This window comes from Oncorhynchus tshawytscha, linkage group LG33 (assembly GCF_018296145.1).
Source record: "Oncorhynchus tshawytscha isolate Ot180627B linkage group LG33, Otsh_v2.0, whole genome shotgun sequence".
Taxonomy (NCBI): domain Eukaryota; kingdom Metazoa; phylum Chordata; class Actinopteri; order Salmoniformes; family Salmonidae; genus Oncorhynchus; species Oncorhynchus tshawytscha.
This window is the reverse complement of record NC_056461.1, coordinates 42747095-42767398: the sequence shown is the minus strand read 5'-3', so window position 1 is coordinate 42767398 and position 20304 is coordinate 42747095. Positions and strand designations below refer to the sequence as shown.

Here is a 20304-nt window from a genome sequence, read left to right as displayed (position 1 = left end):
ACCTCATCCATTTCTCATTGTGTATTCAGTAGGCAAAGCTTTGAAAAACTACAAACCTCAGATGTCCCACTTCTTGGTTGTATTTTTCTCAGGTTTTCGCCTGCCATATGAGTTCTGTTATACTCACAGACATCATTCAAACAGTTTTAGAAACTTCAGAGTGTTTTCCATCCAATACTAATAGTAATATGCATATATTAGCATCTGGGACAGAGTAGGAGACAGTTCACTCTGGGCATGCTATTCATCCAAAAGTGAAAATCCCAAAAAGGTTAAATTCATTATCCAAATGGCCCTCCCATGAGGCTGATCAGACCACAACGGAAAGCCATGATAGAGGTCAAAAGTCATACCACCCTTCCACAGTAGTTTCTTACTATACAGTGCCTTGAGAAAGTATTCGGCCCCCTTGAACTTTGCGACCTTTTGCCACATTTCAGGCTTCAAACATAAAGATATAAAACTGTATTTTTTTTGTGAAGAATCAACAACAAGTGGGACACAATCATGAAGTGGAACGACATTTATTGGATATTTCAAACTTTTTTAACAAATCAAAAACTGAAAAAAATGGGCACCCCTCTATCGCCATTATCTCTCTCAGCTGCTATTTAGAATTTCTTTAATTTAGGTAACTGTCTCTTCTATGATCTAGTCATTTAAATACGACTCCATTCTTAATACGTTATTCCAGCAGATCGTTTAGGCAACACAACGTATTACATGGAAATCGCCTCGTTATTATTTTGAATGAATTGGTCTTTTATTAATTGAACCTAAACAAGCGATTAAAACGAACTAACAACCGTATCTCTCCCGGCAAAACATGTTTCAGTGTTATAGGAACGGATAGCCGTTCCATGAATTGATGTCCATACTATGATCTTTTCCCCATTAGTCTGTGCCCCGGGGGGAGTGTCGTCTGCACAGATTGCTATACGACACGCCCCAGTATCACAGAGGAATTAAATGTTCTTTCCCATTACGGTTAAAGTCAAATAGGGTTTCTGTTCCTGTTGCAATGTCAAATCAATAGTTCCTCATTCAAAAAAACTTCACAATTCTGTTCCGACATCCCCTCTCGCGTCTCGCTACCGCTCTCTTCTGCCACTGAAACTCCTCCTCTTCCTCCTCTTCCTCAGGCTGGGGGCGTCTGCTTCTTTTGTCCCTTCTCCTGTCTTTCTTGTTCTGACAATCACCGTGATTCTGCCCTACTTTCTTGTTCCGACAATCACCGTGATTGTGCCCTACTTTCTTGTTCCGACAATCACCGTGATTGTGCCCTACTTTCTTGTTCCGACAATCACCGTGATTCTGCCCTACTTTCTTGTTCCGACAATCACCGTGATTCTGCCCAACTTTCTTGTTCTGACAATCACCGTGATTGTGCCCTACTTTCTTGTTCCGACAATCACCGTGATTGTGCCCTACTTTCTTGTTCTGACAATCACCGTGATTGTGCCCTACTTTCTTGCAGTGCACTGCATGGTGCCTCACAATCCCGAGCAAAGTGACCTCGTTACAATTATAACATTTCTCATCATTTCTATCTCTGTCCTTATCTCCTCTTCGGTTAGCCTTCCACCCCTTTCTGTCAGGGCTGGTTATCTCCTCTTCTGTTAGCCTTCCACCTCTTTCTGTCAGGGCTGGTTATCTCTTCTTCGGTTAGCCTTCCACCCCTTTCTGTCAGGGCTGGTTATCTCCTCTTCTGTTAGCCTTCCACCCCTTTCTGTCAGGGCTGGTTATCTCCTCTTCTGTTAGCCTTCCACCTCTTTCTGTCAGGGCTGGTTATCTCTTCTTCGGTTAGCCTTCCACCCCTTTCTGTCAGGGCTGGTTATCTCCTCTTCGGTTAGCCTTTCATCCCTTTCTGTCAGGGCTGGTTATCTCCTCTTCGGTTAGCCTTCCACCCCTTTCTGTCAGGGCTGGTTATCTCCTCTTCGGTTAGCCTTCCACCCCTTTCTGTCAGGGCTGGTTATCTCCTCTTCGGTTAGCCTTCCACCCCTTTCTGTCAGGGCTGGTTATCTCCTCTTCGGTTAGCCTTCCACCCCTTTCTGTCAGGGCTGGTTATCTCCTCTTCGGTTAGCCTTCCACCCCTTTCTGTCAGGGCTGGTTATCTCCTCTTCGGTTAGCCTTCCACCCCTTTCTGTCAGGGCTGGTTATCTCCTCTTCGGTTAGCCTTCCACCTCTTTCTGTCAGGGCTGGTTATCTCCTCTTCGGTTAGCCTTCCACCCCTTTCTGTCAGGGCTGGTTATCTCCTCTTCGGGTTAGCCTTCCACCCCTTTCTGTCAGGGCTGGTTATCGCCTCTTCTGTTAGCCTTCCACCCCTTTCTGTCAGGGCTGGTTATCTCCTCTTCGGTTAGCCTTCCACCCCTTTCTGTCAGGGCTGGCTATCTCCCCCAGAGTGGCTATTAAGTATTCTGCCCCCTTCAGCTTCTTCTTAGTCTCCTTGCTTTTACCGGGCTGTTCATAATGAATTGTATATATTTTCACTTCTCCCAGTTCTGCTAGTCCCCACCCCACCAAGGTTTTCTTTATGGTACTGCTAATCTCGGGGTGCATTCCGCCGAGGAAAGCTATCTTCAGCTGCTGGTGATATGCAGTGTTAAAACCATCTACTAGGGGGGCTCTGTTAACCCACTGTTGGCGTTAAACACATCCTTCAGTCTCTCTAAGTACTGACTGATGGTCTCACCATCCCCCTGCCTACATTCGGAAACCTTAGAGAAGTCTGCGTGTCGGTGATAATAATCCCTCAAATTATTATACAATTCTGTAATTATAACAACGTAATCTCCATCTGCTGCCCATGGCACTGTGTAATTAAATGGTTATACCCCGGCACCCATTGCCCTCATACAGCTCCCCATGGCAATGTAATTAAATGGTTAATTCCCGGCACCCATTGGCCTCATACAGCTCCCCATGACAATGTAATTAAATGGTTAATTCCCGGCACCCATTGCCCTCGTACAGCTGCCCAGTCCTTCTCCGCCAACTGCCGTACCACTGTCTCCACTTGTCCTGTGTTTAACTTGAAACTGGCTGTCAAACCTTCTAGATCCCTCCTAGATCCTTCCATGCCTGTTTTAGGGTGTAGCATTCCTTCCACCGCTCTTTCTACATCCCTATGGGTCCATGCCCTATACACTTCTAAAATAGGTTCCTGTCCTGCGTCCCCAGCCCGTGGGTTGGGCAAGGCAATTAGAGGATACTGACTAGCCTCCCTTTCATCTTCTTCAATCCAGCCACTCTGCTACTCCTCTCCTCCCTTGGCTGTGGTTATGCAACTTCAGCCTCCTGAGTGGTAAAGCCCTGTCTCTACCTCTTTCCCCTGCATCCTGTCGATTGTTCATCCTACGTCCTAGTTCGGTTAAATCTGTCATGACTTTCCCTATGGTAGCTAGCCCTATCCTATCCTCATCCGACTCTACCCCTCCCTCTGCTCCAGGAGGTTCCCTATATGGGGGTGGTGGGGGTGGGACGGAAAGCTGCTGTCTCCGCACCACCACGGTTTCATCATCAGGATTCTCTCTCCACGCCTGGTCTATCCGGGTGGGTTATAATTTAGGCTTATGAGAGACCTCCAGAGGAGCCGTGGGAGTTATTGCTCTCTGTTGCTTGCAACTTACATCTTCCTTCTTCTTTTCTCCCTCAGCTCTCTTCCTCGCCTCGGCTAACCATACCCTCGCTGTGTCTAGCCCCTCTGCCCGTTGTTTATCTGCCTTGTCTCCACATGCCTTACGTATCTGACTTATCATTAGTTCCAACTTTTCTACTTCCAAATTTCCATCAAATTCATACTCTGTCCTCTACTTTAAACAGAAGTAGACATTTTTTCTTTTATCTTATAAATGCATATACCGCTCATCTCCGGTTAATTCCCGGAACCTCCTTTGAGGATTTACTGGCCATTGTTAGCAAACCTTGGAGTTACTATGCTTATGCTCACAATCTATTTGTATCTTTTTCTATGATATATGTATTTGGTTTTTAATTTTATCCAATTACTATAGTTGCTCTCCTGTCTGATTTTGACGTTAATATCTCTTATCTCACTCCGCTATATTAGGCTTCCTTTCTTATATCTCCTTTCTGTTAGTTTACATAGGTAGTGTCCACTGATAGCCTTGGTGGTAGCCACTGATACCTCGTGTCATTACGCATCTAGTTTATATTGGTACGTGTCATTTCGGATCTAGTTTACGTTGGTACTGCAGATACCTCGTGTCATTTCGGATCTAGTTTACATTGGTATCGTGTCATTTCGGACCTTCTGTTGCCTAGGTGGCTCTACACCCAATTCATGTTTTCCAAATTGCCTAGAATACTACCTATATCAGGGTTCTCTACACAACATTCTAAAAATAGGTCACCAGGTACGAATGCCCTATGGGAAACCCCTAAAATCAACACCTAAACTACACAAAAACAATCAAATATATTTCTGAATGTAGCCCGAGCGTCATTTCCCCATAATTCGTGAATAGAGATTTACTGACCTTCTCGTAGACTGGGAAAAGCAATGTAGGTTGGATCTCGTCACCACCTCTGTCGTGTACCAGTTCACCACTGGCCTGAAATAAATCCTCAATTCAGAGGTCAGGTCTTTGTCTTACAGATCCTGGATCCGCCCGTGCACGGTTTTCAGCAGTTCCTTGGGACGACAGAAGCAGGTATTGAGATCCGTCTCTCGAAGGACCAAATTGTTGCGAGAATTATGTTCTCTAGGTTCATAACCCAATTCAATTATACTACTCAGTCTGCAACTTAAACCTATAATTTGTAGATACTGTAAGATACTAAAAATTACACTTGTGGATATATAATTCTGCTGACTAAAACCACACACATCATTAGAATAATCTCATGATTCTAATCAATTTCATACAATTATATGGTTTCAGGGTGGAATATTCTAATCATTCATATGAATATATACATCACATTAACAGTGATTCCAAACATCTTCCATTTAAGAATGATGGAGGCCACTGTGTTCTTGGGGACTTTCAATGCGGCAGACATTTTTTTGTACCTTTACCCAGATATGTGCCTCGACAAAATCCTGTCTCGGAGCTCTACGGACAATTCCTTCAACCTCATAGCTTGGTTTTTGACAGGTGTGTGCCTTTCCAAATCATGTCCAATCAATTTAATTGACCACAGGTGGACTCCAATCAAGTAGTAGAAACATCTCAAGGATGATCAATGGAAACAGGATGCCCCTGAGCTCAATTTCAAGTCTCATAGCAAAGGGTCTGAATACTTATGTAAATCACATATTTCTTTTTTTTTTTTTTTTTTTTTTTTACATTTCCCAAAATTCTTAAAATATGTTTTTGGTTTGTTATTATGGGGTATTGTGCGTACATTTCTGAGGAAATAGTTTTATTTAATCCATTTTAGAATAAGGCTGTAACGTAACAAAATGTGTAAAAAAGTCAAGGGGTCTGAATACTTTCCGAAGGCACTATACATTTAGAGGTGAACAGCATAGAACCCCACAGTGGGAGTCTCTCCACACACACACACACACGCACACACACACGCACACACACACACACACACAGTCCCCTGTTTATACACCAGTCCCCTGTGTCGTGTCTTTGGCATCATTAAAGTGAAGACTGTTATTTTTTCAATTCAATTCTCTGTAATTATTATTACGAGATTAAACTAATCATGTACATTTAATCATCTAGGAAATGTAATAACTAGGAAGTCGGGGCAAAATCTTCAGATTACAAAGTAAAAATGTCCTAATATAACTCTTATAACTCTTAAGTCTTCTGATTAATGAATTATTCTTTACCTCACGTTAGTCTCATTCCAAATGTCGTAAATTGTTGGTTATCTTCACAAACCCAGCCTTTACTATGAATCATCCATACACCAATTGTCTTAATCATTTATTTACTAACTAACTAAATAATCACAGAAATGCACAAACAAACAAACAGTAGATATGGTTACAAGGAAATGATTAGGGAGGTTCCCTAGTGGGCTAAGTCGATATGACGGCTTGGTGGACAAAGGGGACTGGGTGTGGACTGAAAAGGGGGTGTGGACTGAGAAGGGCAGGAAGAACAAAAAATGAGTCACTACACAGTTGATAATTATATTAATGGAAAGCTAATCCTTGGCACATGAACGTTCACTCATTCAGGAATAATTGCAATCAATATATATTTACGCTCAGTGAGTTGTCGTGATCTCTGTTGGAATCATCCGTCTTTCTGCTGGAAAGTTCATCCAAGCGTCTCTCTGCTTCCTGGAGTCTTATGTGGCTAACTCTTATGGCTGAGATCCCGCTAACGGGATATATATGACAACAGCCAGTGAAAGTGCAGGACGCCAAATTCAAACAACAGAAATCTCATAATTAAAATTCCTCAAACATACAAGTATTTTATACCATTTTAAAGGTAATCTTGTTTGGTAATCCCACCACAGTGTCCGATTTCAAAAAGGCTTTACAGCGAAAGCACACCAAATGATTATGTTATGTCACCGCCAAGTCACAGAGAAACACAGCCATTTTTCCAGCCAAAGAGAGGAGTCACAAAAAGCACAAATAGAGATAAAATTAACCACTAACCTTTGATAATCTTCATCTGATGACACTCATAGGACTTTATGTTACACAATACATGTATGTTTTGTTCGATAAAGTTCATATTTATATCAAAAAATCTCATTTTACATTGGCGTGTTATGTTCAGTAGTTCCAAAACATGCTGTGATTTTGCAGACAGCCACATCCATTTACAGAAATACTCATAACAAACATTGATAAAAGATACAACTATTATACATGGAACTTTAGATAAACTTCTCCTTAATGCAACCGCTGTCTCAGATTTCTAAAAAACTTTACGGAAAAAGCATACCATGCAATAACCTGAGTACAGTGCTGAGAGACCAAAACAGCCAAAGAAATATCTGCCATGTTGTGGAGTCAACATTAGTCAGAAATAGCATTATAAATATTCACTTACCTTTGGTAATCTTCATCAGAATGTACTCCCAGGAATCCCAGTTCCACAATAAATGTTTGATTTGTTCGATAAAGTTCATAATTTATGTCCAAATACCTCCTTTGTGTTGGCGAGTTCAGCCCTGTAATCCAAATTAGTGACACGCGAGCAGACGAACAGATGAAAAGTCAAAAATTTCCGTTACAGTCCGTAGAAACATGTCAAACGAAGTATAGTATCAATCTTTAGGATGTTTTAACTTCTTGGATATAGGGGGCGCTCTTTTAATTTATGGATAAAAAAACGTGCCCGTTTTAAGCGCAATATTTTGTCACGAAAAGATGCTCGACTATGCATATAATTGGCAGCTTTGGAAAGAAAACACTCTAAGGTTTCCAAAACTGCAAAGATATTATCTGTGAGTGCCACAGAACTCATGCTACAGGCGAAACCAAGATGATACTTTAACCAGGAAATGGGCAGAAATGGGCAGAATGTCTGCAGCATTGTGACGTATTTGTAGGCATATCATTGGAAGATTGGCCATAAGAGACTACATTTACCACGGGTCCGCCCAGTGTCCTTTGTGTAAATTGATGCGTAATCTACAAGCTACCCACAGAAATCAAAGCAATTGAAAACCAGGTGTGAAAAGGAACACAGACAAAACAACCAGAAAAAGAAAAAGGGAGCGGTAGCGGCTAGTAGACCGGCGACGCCGAGCGCCGAGCGCTGCCCGAACAGGGAGAGGAGTTACGTTCGGTAGAAGTCGTGACACACATGAACGCGCGTGGTCAGCTAATGGCACTCTGCCAGACCCCTGACTCATTCCCCTCTCATTCGGCCACCCTTCACAGTAGAAGCATCAAACAAGGTTCTAAAGACTGTTGACATCTAGTGGAAGCCTTAGGAAGTGCAACATGACCAACATCCCACTCTATCGTCAATAGGGCATGAGTTGAAAAACTACAAACCTCAGATTTCCCACTTCCTGGTTGAATTTTTTCTCAGGTTTTTCCCTGCCATATGAGTTATGTTATACTCACAGACATCATTCAAACAGTTTTAGAAACGTCAGAGTGTTTTCTATCCAAATATACCGATAATATCCATATCTTAGCTTCCCGGACTGAGCAGCAGGCAGTTTACTCTGGGCACCTCTTTGCACCTTATTCATCCAAGCTACTCAATACTGCCTCCAGCCATAAGAAGTTTTAAACCTGATTTATTTTTCCATAATCAAACGGCTTACTATTTAGGATGTAAGTATGGGTATTCAGACAGAGCCAAAGTATACACCAGGCATTGTCTAATAGTCATGTCTTTGATTCTGTTGTCACATTAGTAGTAACAGACCTGTAGGGACGACAGAGATCAGATAGCCTGTTGATTCTGTAGTCACATCAGTAGTAACAGACCTGTAGGGACGACAGAGCATAGAGATCCCATTAAACCCTCAAATATCCAGAGCAGGATGATAATGGCAGCCATTGTGGTTCATGTCCATTCAGTGGCGTCCTCTCATGGCAGCCATTGTGGTTCATGTCCATTCAGTGGCGTCCTTTCATGGCAGCCATTGTGGTTCATGTCCATTCAGTGGGGTCCTCTCATGGTAGCCATTGTGGTTCATGTCCATTCAGTGGCGTCCTCTCATGGCAGCCATTGTGGTTCATGTCCCTTCAGTGGTGTCCTCTCATGGCAGCCATTGTGGGTCATGTCCATTCAGTGGGGTCCTCTCATGGCAGCCATTGTGGTTCATGTCCATTCAGTGGTGTCCTCTCATGGCAGCCATTGTGGGTCATGTCCATTCAGTGGTGTCCTCTCATGGCAGCCATTGTGGGTCATGTCCATTCAGTGGGGTCCTCTCATGGCAGCCATTGTGGTTCATGTCCATTCAATGGTGACCTCTCATTAGTAGTAACATGCTCCAATTGGATGTTCCTTATGTTCCATTTGGATATGAACAGGGGCAGAGGAAGTGTGACGTATGGTGTGACGTACAGTATGACGTATAACTAGCTAAAATAGCAAGTTAACGCCTGATCGCTTGATGCCGATATTGACATGTGTCTATTGCCAGTAAATCTGGACCCAGCCTGGGAGGGACATCATCTGGTGTCTATTGACAGTAAATCTGGACCCAGTCTGGGAGGGACATCATCTGGTGTCTATTGACAGTAAAGCTGGACCCAGTCTGGGAGGGACATCATCTGGTGTCTATTGACAGTAAATCTGGACCCAGTCTGGGAGGGACATCATCTGGTGCCTATTGACAGTAAATCTGGACCAAGTCTGGGGGGGACATCATCTGGTGTCTATTGACAGTAAAGCTGGACCCAGTCTGGGAGGGACATCATCTGGTGTGTTAGGTTATTAAATGAACCCTCAGAGTAATTCTACAGATAATCTCTGGCAGGTCTAGTCTGGTATTTTATTTTAATTAACATAAATCTTTCAATTTGATGACATGAATTAATCATAAAGGGTCAAGGAGAAACTGAAGTGTTGGGAGGGCGTCATCTGTTGTGTTATTATTCTAGCCTCTGAGGAATGAATGCACTGTTTTGTATTTCCCTTTGAGAGAGAGAGAGAGAGAGAGAGAGAGAGAGCTTACTGTCCAGTCAGATCAAGCCACAAGGACCTTCTACGGGTGAAGTATTTACTCCACAACGCTATTTATAGCTTCCGTCATTACTTTAGACTGCTCCTTCACGTAAATCCAGAAAGAGAATAAGATATGTTTCAGTGTTGATTGTAATGGGGATCTGTTTTGGGTCATGTACTGTAGCCATGTCCACAAAATCTCATTCAAGTTGTATCGTTACTTACTTAGTCCTTTTCCTGGGAGAGAGAGAAGGCAGCAACAGATGAATCGTTGCTCTTTGGTTACATATTGAAGCAGGATTTTAGATTTTTGACGCTGAAGACAGACAGTTTTGTGTGTGTGTGTGTGTGTGTGTGTGTGTGTGTGTGTGTGTGTGTGTGTGTGTGTGTGTGTGTGTGTGTGTGTGTGTGTGTGTGAGTGTGTGTGTGTGTGTGTGTGTGTGTGTGTGTGTGTGTGTGTGTGTGTGTGTGTGTGTGCACGTGTGCGCGCCGAAGAGCCCTATTAGTTTTCCAAGCATTTGATGAAGTGCTATTCAGCAGAGAGGAGCGGCAGGAGAGACAGAAACCTTCCTCTCTCTATCGCTCTCTCTCCTGCAGCACTCTCTCCTGTCTGCACGCCCCCTCCTTCTCTCTCCTGGCACACTCTATAATCTATATATGTAACTCACATATCGAGAGAGAACCAAAACGAAAGAGAGTATTGATGTGTCCTTTGTGTATATCTTTTAATCCATGTTATAGACTGGTGGTTTTAATAACCTGTAATATAGTTCTAATGACCTGTAATATAGTTCTATTGACCTGTAATATAATTCTAATGACCTGTAATATAGTTCCAATGACCTGTAATAGAGTTCTAGTGACCTGTAATATAAGTAAAACGATCTGTAATATAATTCTAATGACCTGTAATATAGTTCTAATGACCTGTAATATAGTCATATTGACCTGTAGTATAATTCTAATGACCTGTAATAGAGTTTTATTGACCTGTAATATAATTCTAATGACCTGTAATATAGTTCTAATGACCTGTAATATAGTTCTAATGACCTGTAATAGAGTTCTAATGACCTGTAATAGAGTTCTAATGACCTGTAATATAATTATAACGACCTGTAATATAATTCTAATGACCTGTAATATAGTTCTAATGACCTGTAATATAGTTATATTGACCTGTAATATAATTCTAATGACCTGTAATAGAGTTTTATTGACCTGTAATATAATTCGAATTACCTGTAATAGAGTTCTAATGACCTGTAATATAGTTTTAATGACCTGTAATAGAGTTCTAATGACCTGTAATAGAGTTCTAATGACCTGTAATAGAGTTCTAATGACCTGTAATAGAGTTCTAATGACCTGTAATAATTATAATGAGCTGTGATATAGTTCTAATGAACTGTAATATAGTTCTATTGACCTGTAATATAGTTCTAATGGCCTGTAATATATTTCTAATGACCTGTAATATAGTTCCAATGACCTGTAATATAGTTCTAGTGACCTGTAATATAGTTCTAATGACCTGTTATATAGTTCTAATGACCTGTAATATAGTTCTAATGACATGTAATATAATTCTATTGACCTGTAATATAGTTCTAATGACCTGTAATATAATTCTAATGACATGTAATATAGTTCTAATGACCTGTAATAGAGTTTTAATGACTTGTAATATAGTTCTAATTACCTATAATAATTCTAATGACCTTTAATATAGTTCTAATGACCTGTAATATAGTTTTAATGACCTGTAATAGAGTTCTAATGACCTGTAATAGAGTTCTAATGACCTGTAATAGAGTTCTAATGACCTGTAATAATTATAATGAGCTGTGATATAGTTCTAATGAACTGTAATATAGTTCTATTGACCTGTAATATAGTTCTAATGGCCTGTAATATATTTCTAATGACCTGTAATATAGTTCCAATGACCTGTAATATAGTTCTAGTGACCTGTAATATAGTTCTAATGACCTGTTATATAGTTCTAATGACCTGTAATATAGTTCTAATGACATGTAATATAATTCTATTGACCTGTAATATAGTTCTAATGACCTGTAATATAATTCTAATGACATGTAATATAGTTCTAATGACCTGTAATAGAGTTTTAATGACTTGTAATATAGTTCTAATTACCTATAATAATTCTAATGACCTTTAATATAGTTCTAATGACCTGTAATATAGTTCTAATGACATGTAATATAATTCTAATGACCTGTAATAGAGTTTTAATTACTTGTAATATAGTTCTGATGACCTGTAATATAGTTCTAATGGCCTGTAATATAGTTCTAATGACCTGTAATATAATTCTATTGACCTGTAATGGAGTTTTTATGACCTGTAATAGAGTTCTAATGACCTGTAATAGTGGTCTAATGACCTGTAATATAATTCTAATGACCTGTACTAGAGTTTTAATGACCTGTAATATAGTTCTCGTGACATGTAATATAATTATAATTACCTGTAATATAATTCTAATGACCTGTAGTATAATTCTAATGACCTGTAATGGAGTTTTTATGACCTGTAATAGAGTTTTAATGACCTGTAATAGTGGTCTAATGACCTGTAATATAATTCTAATGACCTGTGATAGAGTTTTAATGACCTGTAATATAGTTCTAGTGACATGTAATATAATTCTAATGACCTGTAATATAGTTCTAATGACCTGTAATATAGTTCTAATGACCTGTAATATAGTTCTAATGACCTGTAATAGAGTCCTAATGACCTGTAATAGAGTTTTAATGCCCTATAATAGTGATCTTATTACCTGTAATATAATTCTAATGACATGTAATATAATTCTAATGACCTGTAATATAATTCTAATGACCTGTAATATAGTTCTAATGACCTGTAATATAGTTCTAATGACCTGTAATATAGTCCTAATGACCTGTAATAGAGTTTTAATGCCCTATAATAGTGATCTTATTACCTGTAATATAGTTCTAATGACCTGTAATAGCGATGTAATGACCTGTAATATAGTTCTAATGACCTGTAATATAGTTCTAATGACATGTAATAGAGTTTTAATGCCCTATAATAGTGGTCTAATTACCTGTAATAGCGGTGTAATGACCTGTAATATAGTTCTAATGACCTGTAATATAGTTCTAATGACCTGTAATATAGTTCTAATGACCTGTAATATAGTTCTAATGACCTGTAATATAGTTCTAATGACCTGTAATATAGTTCTAATGACCTGTAATAGAGGTGTAATGACCTGTAATATAGTTCTAATGACCTGTAATATAGTTCTAATGACCTGTAATAGAGTTGTAATGCCCTATAATAGTGGTCTAATTACCTGTAATAGCGGTGTAATGACCTGTATTATAGTTCTAATGACCTGTAATATAGTTCTAATGACCTGTAATATAGTTCTAATGACCTGTAATATAGTTCTAATGACCTGTAATATAGTTCTAATGACCTGTAATATAGTTCTAATGACCTGTAATATAGTTCTAATGACCTGTAATATAGTTCTAATGACCTGTAATATAGTTCTAATGACCTGTAATAGCGGTGTAATGACCTGTAATATAGTTCTAATGACCTGTAATATAGTTCTAATTATCTGTAATAGCGGTGTAATGACCTGTAATATAGTTCTAATGACCTGTAATATAGTTCTAATGACCTGTAATATAGTTCTAATTACCTGTAATAGCGGTGTAATGACCTGTAATATAGTTCTAATGACCTGTAATATAGTTCTAATGACCTGTAATATAGTTCTAATTACCTGTAATAGCGGTGTAATGACCTGTAATATAGTTCTAATGACCTGTAATATAGTTCTAATGACCTGTAATATAGTTCTAATGACCTGTAATATAGTTCTAATGACCTGTAATATAGTTCTAATGACCTGTAATATAGTTCTAATGACCTGTAATATAGTTCTAATGACCTGTAATATAGTTCTAATGACCTGTAATATAGTTCTAATGACCTGTAATATAGTTCTAATGACCTGTAATATAGTTCTAATGACCTGTACTAGAATTCTAATTAGACTAAAAAGGTGAAGTGCACATGTTAGACATTAAAATTGAGAAAAGCCTCATTAGTTCTCTATCAACAACACGGGATTTATTCCACACAATAGAATACAAAATGATCCATGACAAGCACACAATCATAATATTCGATTCAATGTTGCCTCAAATAGTAATATTCTGAAACTATTATTTGACTTAAAATACTTGAATGGTATGTTCTTCAAATCCTAATGAGCTTTCCTGTTGTTTTCATAAAATCTTCGGTGACGTTACAATACGTGTTATTGAATTAAAGCTAAACGTCCGTGTGTAATGGCGTGCGTGTGTGTATGCGCACAACGTCTTCGTAGTTTGCACCGAGCGCACCAGCGCGCACCCACAGGCAGAGTGGAATCCAGGGTCTCTGAGACCTCGCGTTATTAGCTTATACCCGCAGCGCTTCGGTTCGGTTCGCCTCCTCCCAACAACAGGTGTAAAGGAGCGGCTGGATGAACAGACAGAAATCGAGGACAAGAGAATATAACCAGAGGATATTTGCAAACAGTTGTAATCGTAAAGAAGTAGGTTACATGTCCTGCAAGATTGACGGAGTTCACTTCATCGTCTTTCTATGCGCGCTGCGCACGCTTTCCATCCTGTCTGCCCCAGTTTTCTGCGCTATAGGCTGCACCATTTCTATCTCTTTCTAACGGAAAAAGAGAAGAGATTATGAAGAAAAACAACTGTGCTCTGTTAATGGATGTCCTCCACTCACACGGAATAATGGAATAAAGTAGGATATAAGCTACTCTGAAGATAAAAACATATGCATTTATCATCAAGGATTCGACGATGTGAAGTCCTCTTATAGAACACGGATTGTTCTAGGTTATTCGTTTAGTACCTAAATACGGAATACAAACATAGTTATTTTTTTTGTTTTGTTTTGAAAACCAGTTGTTGCATCCCCTAAACGCGGAATAGCCTGGAGAGAAGAGGCATCTTTCTATGTGGGATCAATTGATATATCCCTAAACATCCACGGCGAAATGTGAGTTATATGTTGTATTTACTTTGAGTCATCATACACAGTCTAAAAATAATGTTTTCTAGGCTATTTGTGGGTTCAGATCGGTAAAGAAGGAACTGGTGATTGAGTTAATAAAATTGAGTGCACTGCGCACTGGTGCGTGCCGATTTGTCTCGGACTAGGGTAGCTCTGGAAAAACCCTAGGCGGCATCCCTAGAGTTTTCAGCAGTTAGCTTCACCCACTTCTGGCTCCGTATGAACTCATTTTTAGAGTTAGGGTTCCCCACAGCCATATCTCCGTGTAACAGCGCTTGTTTACGGAAAGTCGACTACCTGTGCTGATCTGAGTATCTGAGTCTCTGAACACCTGTATGTGCACGGAAGACGGACCCTATAAAACGTGTTGTCACTGAATAATACTATCGGCTGCAACTGTGTTAAAACAGTGAATCGTAAGTGTATATTGTGCGTTTGTGAAATGATTTTGATTTGATATGAAAGTAGAGAACTTCATGTTTTTTGTACCATACCACACAACTGAGCATCGATTCACGTTCAAATGGAGTATTTGTCTGTTTAGAGCCAATTCCCCTCTAAACAGAGCATCTAGTTAAAGGGATACTTCATGATTTTGACAATGAGGCCCGTTATCCACTTCCCCAGAGTTAGGTAAACTTGTGGATACCATTTGTATGTCTCTGTCCAGTATGATGGAAGTTAAATGTATTTCCTCGAGCCAATCCCAGCTAGCAAAGAGGAATCGGCCCTGAAGCAGCCCTCTTCCAATGTGCGGGAACGGATTAAATCGGCCCGGAATCGGGTGTCGGATTTGGCCAGGAATCAAAATGAATGACTGCCCAGAAACATCTGGCGGTTTCCATCTACCGACTTTGACCGGCATCTTACCAGAATACCCTCAGAAGGGGCCTGATTCCAAATTTAAATAAACGTATACAAAATTACCTGATTTAGTCATTTTAAATATTAAATGCATACAAATTATACCATCCACAAGAACACCATTTTGTGTCAGATGAAAACACCATACACATGATGACAGTGTCAGCGCCTGGCCCGCCACAGGAGTCACTACAGCCAATGGGACAAGGGCATCCTGGCAGGCCAAACCCTCCCCAAACTCGGACAATTGTGTGTTGCCTCATGGATCTCCAGGTCGCAGCCGGCACAGGTCTCGAACCAGCATCTGGAGCAGCTCAGTTTGCACTGCAACGCAGTGTCTTAGACTGCTGCGCCACTGGGGAGGTTCCATTTGTGGAGTTTTTCCAAGTTTTTAATGTTCATCTTTTGCCTTGCACAAAGTATGAGAAACACTAAAATACTACGCAGGATTCTTAAAGAACTTCATTTAAATCTTAAATGTATGTTTTTTATCACAAATAATTAGAAAATATGGAAAAATAAATAATTAAATGTTAATTATATAAAGCAGCCTGTGTAATCATCTGCCAGAGAGTCGCCCCAATCGGCCTGAGCCCCAAGTAATACATTTGGGCCAGATAACTCACACGAGAATCGTCCCGAGCTCAATCCCCACATCCTATCCATAAGTAATACCGCCGAAGGGCCCAGACTTGGGCCATATGAGGTCGGCCAAGTCTAACTCTCAGCCGAGTGACCCGACTCTCAGCCGGAATCGGCCCAGATCCACTGCGCTAGCTGGGATGCTAACTAGCTTTGGAGCAATGAATGGAAGTCTATGGGTATCTATGCTAGTTAGTATTGGCTCGCAAACCTATCTCCAACTTCCTTCATATAATGGACACAAATACATACAAATAGTATCCAATAGTTCATCTGATTCTGAGGAAGTAGATAAAGAGCCTCGTTGCCAAAATCTGAAAGTATCCGTTTAAGCTCTGCCTGTTAATGAAGGGGTGTAGACGTCGGCTACTGATCTTCGTCTTGCCTCAAGAAACAATGTGCGCTCGAACAGCAAACAGAGAAAAAAAACCCTGCCGAACATCAAAACGAACAAAAACATCAGTAAATGTTTTCATAATAGCTGTTTCGACTGGGGAGGCTTTACTGAGCGGCGAGTTGGTTGCGGCTGATGGATGCAATGGAGATCAGCTGTGTAGGTGATTTTAGCACCTATTGATGGTTTAATTAATGAGCGATCAGCTGGCGATTATCTGGTGGCCATCTGTGGTTGCAAAGGTCCTTGGACTATAAGGAGTAATGTTGGGTTCCTTTAGTTCATTATTGGGCTAATCAACTCTTTGAAACAAATCAACATATTTATACGTTTCAAGACGTTGAAAGTTAGATACAAACACAATTAGGCTAATCCCCAAAGTGGGCAAATTTGCTACATGCTAATTATATTCTTATTTAAATGTCCAATAACTTTGGAATCGGAAGCTATATAGCCCGAGTCACCTGGCACTCCAACCAAAAAAAAGTGGGTTTCTAGCCCACCTGTGTGCTCCTTTCAACAGGTGTAATCGTGGTACTGTGTGGGGAGGTCTGAACCTCATTGGAACAAGTAATTGTACCATTTAAAGGCTGAGTTGCTGGTTCAAATCCTGTTCTGGCTGTTAGTCTCCGCAGTCGCTACATCACTGCTGAATTCTCCCCAGTAACCTATGTAGAGCATTAAGCTAATGCATCTAACTATGTCACCAAGTTAAAAAGGTCCTAAATTCCCCTCAGCGTTGTTACGAAGGAAAACAGTAGCGTAGGCAACACGTGAACGTTGTCATCTTCAATAGGAATTTCCTCTTAATCTATCTGCCTGGTAAAAATGAAGGTTAAATAACAACAAAAAACAGGCCTGCTGTTGTGGGAGAGAAAAATCACCTATTTACCTGATTTGTTTAATGTTAATAGTTAACAATTATACTGTATATACTTAAACAAAGAGTAAAACCTCTCTGTTCTACTAAGGCCGTGGTTTTGCAAAGGGATGGTTTCTACTCCAGTTCCCTGCAGCTAGTCTAGGTGTGTTGTCAATTACATGGGTTTTACTTGAGATAGGGGTATCTGGAGCGGGCAATTGATTTATGCCATAGAATGTGTGGAGATAAGATAAGAGCCTTGTCTAAGGGGCCAAACTCTTGTTTCTGTACAATAAGAACAATCTTCGTAGCAAACGCTATCTGGCTTGGGATACTCCTTTCTCATATGTCAAGTCTCACCTTGTGACCCATTCCACACATCTGTTGTTTGTCATGTAGACTAAGGGGTGTATCTTTGCTATAAAATATCAAGAGTCAAGAGTGTCGAGCTGACCAGCCTCATTACTGCAGAGCTCTCGCTCCATTCACTCGGTGTGCATGTAGTGACCTTCTCCCTTATTAAAGATTTTTTTAATTAAGTATAACTCTGACTTGTGTGATACATTTGTCTCTCCTCATTTGAGAATAAAGAAATAATCACCACAGCTGTTGTGAAGTTTTCTTGGAATCCTAATTGACAATGAAACATTGGGCAATTTGGAAAAGCCATAGTCAATCAATCAATAAATATAATAATACTTGTAGGAAAGGTTTACATCGTTAGCTCTTTAGGTAGATGAGTCTATAGCTGGTGGTCATAATCTACATAGTGATTGATGTGTTATTGCTTAGGGTTGTATGTTTTAAGGGGGTAGATGAGTCTATAGCTGGTGGTCATAATCTACATAGTGATTGATGTGTTAATGCTTAGGGTTGTATGTTTTAAGGGGGTAGATGAGTCTATAGCTTGTGGTCATATTCCTATACTATCGAATTACATGTACTGTAGGAGGCCACTTTTTAAATATATAAAAGCCCTTATAAAATAGACCAAAGCCCTTGTCTCTAGATTAAACCTCTTGTCTCTAGATCAAACCTCTTGTCTCTAGACCAAATCTCTTGTCTCTAGATCAAACCTCTTGTCTCTAGATCAAACCTCTTGTCTCTAGATCAAACCTCTTGTCTCTAGACCAAACCTCTTGTCTCTAGATCAAACCTCTTGTCTCTAGATCAAACCTCTTGTCTCTAGACCAAACCTCTTGTCTCTAGACCAAACCTCTTGTCTCTAGATCAAACCTCTTGTCTCTAGATCAAACCTCTTGTCTCTAGACCAAACCTCTTGTCTCTAGATCAAACCTCTTGTCTCTAGATCAAACCTTTTGTCTCTAGATCAAACCTCTTGTCTCTAGACTAAACCTCTTGTCTCTAGACCAAACGTCTTGTCTCTAGATCAAACCTCTTGTCTCTAGATCAAACCTCTTGTCTCTAGATCAAACCTCTTGTCTCTAGATCAAACCTTTTGTCTCTAGATCAAACCTCTTGTCTCTAGACTAAACCTCTTGTCTCTAGACCAAACGTCTTGTCTCTAGATCAAACCTTTTGTCTCTAGATCAAACCTCTTGTCTCTAGATTAAACCTATTGTCTCTAGACTAAACGTCTTGTCTCTAGACCAAACCTCTTGTCTCTAGATCAAACGTCTTGTCTCTAGATCAAACCTTTGTCTCTAGACCAAACCTCTTGTCTCTAGATCAAACCTCTTGTCTCTAGATCAAACCTCTTGTCTCTAGATCAAACCTCTTGTCTCTAGACCAAACCTCTTGTCTCTAGATCAAACCTCTTGTCTCTAGATCAAACCTCTTGTCTCTAGACCAAACCTCTTGTCTCTAGATCAAACCTCTTGTCTCTAGATCAAACCTCTTGTCTCTAGACCAAACCTCTTGTCTCTAGATCAAACCTCTTGTCTCTAGACCCAGCTGTTAAAAGGTTATGACTAAAACAGTATAACAAAAACTAGATTTTATACCTTCTATTGCGTTTTTGCAGGTCATATTTTATAAGATTAAACCATATAGAGGGTTGTCTTTCATACTATTCACACCCGCTTGCTATTTATTTGAAAACAAACAACATTGTCCAGTCATGTTACCTAACTAGCTAACCAGCTCCCACCTTTGTAACTTGACCAGTATCAATATGTCCATGGTATCAGTAGGTCTTTGATATCAGTAGGTCTATGGAATCAGTAGGTCTTTGATATCAGTAGGTCTATGGAATCAGTAGGTCTATGAAATCGGTAGGTCTAAGGAATCAGTAGGTCTATGATAACAGTAGATCCATGGTGTCAGTAGGTCTATGGAATCAGTAGGTCTATGGTATCATTATGTCCAGTAGGTCTATGGTATCGGTAAGTCTATGATATCAGTAGGTCCAGTAGGTCCATGGTATCAGTAGGTCTATGATATCAGTAGGTCTATGGTATCAGTAGGTCCAGTAGGTCCATGGTATCAGTAGGTCTATGGTATCAGTAGGTCCAGTAGGTCTATGATATCAGTAGGTCTATGGTATCAGTAGGTCCAGTAGGTCTATGATATCAGTAGGTCTATGGTATCAGTAGGTCTATGAAATCGGTAGGTCTAAGGAATCAGTAGGTCTATGATAACAGTAGATCCATGGTGTCAGTAGGTCTATGGAATCAGTAGGTCTATGGTATCATTATGTCCAGTAGGTCTATGGTATCGGTAAGTCTATGATATCAGTAGGTCCAGTAGGTCTATGATATCAGTAGGTCTATGGTATCAGTAGGTCCAGTAGGTCCATGGTATCACTAGGTCTATGGTATCAGTAGGTCCAGTAGGTCTATGATATCAGTAGGTCTATGGTATCAGTAGGTCCAGTAGGTCTATGGTATCAGTAGGTCCAG

The 20304-nt window shown here is 40.0% G+C and overlaps 1 protein-coding gene across 1 annotated transcript in view; it reads left to right on the top strand.

The window, feature by feature from the left end:
• The first annotated feature begins 14029 nt into the window (after nucleotides 1–14029).
• Nucleotides 14030–20304, top strand: part of LOC112247577 (short transient receptor potential channel 4-like) — a 125374-nt gene continuing 119099 nt past the window's right edge. Inside the window, exon 1 of the mRNA XM_042311556.1 lies at nucleotides 14030–14666. The gene's annotated coding sequence lies outside the window, so the exon portion shown is untranslated. The remainder of the gene's footprint in view (nucleotides 14667–20304) is intronic.